The sequence below is a fragment of the Gymnoscopelus microlampas genome (genome assembly GCF_963454915.1).
Source record: "Gymnoscopelus microlampas genome assembly, chromosome: 11".
Lineage (NCBI taxonomy): Eukaryota > Metazoa > Chordata > Actinopteri > Myctophiformes > Myctophidae > Gymnoscopelus > Gymnoscopelus microlampas.
In genome coordinates, this window is record NC_139948.1 from 50,458,620 (window position 1) to 50,461,119 (window position 2,500).

The window sequence follows — 2,500 nt, forward strand, 5'->3', positions numbered from 1 at the left end:
GCCTGTACCTCAAAACGCCGAGACCTTCAACCCGGAGCTCTTTGACAGAGTAAATCACTGTCTTTTCTTCCAGCTAAACAGCCAGTTTCCTGGTTGACCCGCCATGCAGCCTCACTGACGACGAGGAGCAGCTTTAACACTGTTTGCTTTGAAATGCCACAGTCATGCGCATAAGCTCCGCCCCCTCCCCCCTCCCCCCTCCCCCCTCCGCTCCAATCTTCATTTGGCAAGCCGCTGCAGAGCGCAGCCAGCCTCTGATCTCCACACATCAAAAGGCTGGTTTGTAAGATAAGGTAATGTTTGAAGTCTGCGCAGCTGCATTCCCTAGCGTCCAAGCAAATCCATAAATAAGATATAAGCACCCCCCCCCCCCCCACACACCCCACCCACCCACACACAACCACATCTCTCTCTCTCTTTCTCTCTTTCTCTCTCTTTCTCTCTCTTCCCACCCAACCCCCCCCCCCCCCCTTTTTTTTCTCCCTTTGCTATTATTTTCTTTATCTGTAAATGAGATTCAAATGTTTCCAGGCCCTTTTAACTGACCTAAAGAGAGAGGGAGGGAGAGAGAGAGAGAGAGAGAGAGAGGGAGGGGAGAGAGAGAGAGAGAGAGAGAGAGAGAGAGAGAGAGAGAGAGAGCGAAAGAGAGAGAGAGAAGCAGATATATTTCGATCAAGGCCATGGAGTAACCAGGAAGTGAGGCAAGTTTTGCTTTATTTCCCTGTGACTCAGGGGGGCGGGGCCGCAGTGTGGGTCAAAGTGCGTGCCGTGCCATGCCGTGCGGCGCGGGGCAATCAGGACCCCGGGTCCCTCTTTAATGCAGAGGGTTAAGTCTAGAGATACGCCCGACCAGAGAGACCCACTTTATGGCGCCTCATATACCTCTATGGCCGCTGTAAAAAGCTACATCAGTGTCTTGGTCATGGTTGCCCTGTTTGCACTGACATCATCCCGGCAGACCTTGACATGTGGAGTTCAGCGTTGCCATGTCCGCTTATTGTAAGCGACTTTGGGGCTTGTTGTCCTGTAAAGTCGCTTGTAAATATTGGTAAACATTTTCACGATTTAAAAAAAATAGCAGATCTACAAGCTCATAGCGCGGCACTCGGTGCCGCGCTATGAGCTTGTATATCTGCTATTTTTTAATAGCCCAAAGTGTAAAATAATGCTTTCTAGCTCAAATCTAAAATGAGACCAGTTCCAGGTCTCAATGGGTTAAACCAGTGTTTCTTAAACATTTCCATGTCAAGGACCGCTAAATTAATAAATGAATTTGTCTGTAGACTAACCCCATCTGAAAATATGTTGTGCCAGTGACCCCCCATACAAGATTTGTGTTGTTAAAATGTCAATTATTTTTCAACATATGGTTTTAAAAAAAAAACGATCTACAAGCAAAAGTGCTCATATGACCCTATAGTCACTTATTTTGGCCTTGTTTTCATAGACGGGGTTGCTCGTTTCTCTCGCAAAGTCTGGCAACACTGGTGGCGGTGTTGTAAGCGGGCCGTGTGGAGAGAGAGACAGAGAGAGAGAGAGAGCCTGCCTGCCAGGAGGTTCCTGTAGTCTCTCTATCAAACAGCTGACCCTCCGCTGGCCTTGAGACGGCCGCGGTGACTTCATGGCGCCTCGTCACATGGACAGCAAACAATCACACCAGGTGATCCATCGCACTTTGCACGTACAGCACGGGCCTTTAGGACGAGGACACGGGCAGTCGGGCACGTACGCAGGGCCAAACGCACCTTTTAGCCCGTAGCACTTGACCTACAGCCTTGATGACCAAATACAGTCTTATGCAAAGGTTAAAATGTAATTTAGATAGCATTTTATTTAGACATATGCTATCCACAAGTTTCCTAGGGCGACACCTCCTGTCGATTTGATCCAATGAAATCCAATGATATCCAATGATATCCAATGAAATCCAATGAAATCCAACGATATCCAATGATATCCAATGAAATCCAATGAAATCCAATGATATCCAATGAAATCGACAGGAAGTGATGCCCACAACGCCCTAGGAAACTTGTGGATAGGTTCATTTGTTTGTTGACCTGGCATCCTATAGTTTGCATAGTTTCAATTTAGAGATTATTATTGTTTGATATTTTATTGGTTAGCCCGTTCAAAACGCGTCTCTGTCATTTTAGATTTCTTTGGCTATTCAAAAATAGCAGATGTACAAGCTCATAACGCGGTGCTGGGTGCCGTGCTCGTGCTATGAGCTTGTAGATCTGCTATATCTGAAAAATCGTGAAAATCTTTGAATACATACTTTTTTAAAGCGAACATTTGTAAAATATATTGTTCCAGGGACCTCCCCAAAAGCAAAGATATTGAGTAAAAATAATTCACAAATATATATTCAAAGATTTGCACACATTTTCAAGATTTTTCAAAAATAACAGATCTACAAGCTCATAGCCACTCGGTGCCGCGCTGGTATATCTGATTGAATGGGTTAGACTGATACTAGGCTCTTGGTTTCCTAATT

At 45.6% G+C, this 2,500-nt stretch overlaps 1 protein-coding gene across 1 annotated transcript in view; it reads right to left on the minus strand.

Annotated features, from left to right (window-relative positions):
* Positions 1-2,500, minus strand: part of LOC311055072 (axin-2-like) — a 39,524-nt gene that overhangs the window by 27,883 nt on the left and 9,141 nt on the right. The window lies entirely within an intron of this gene.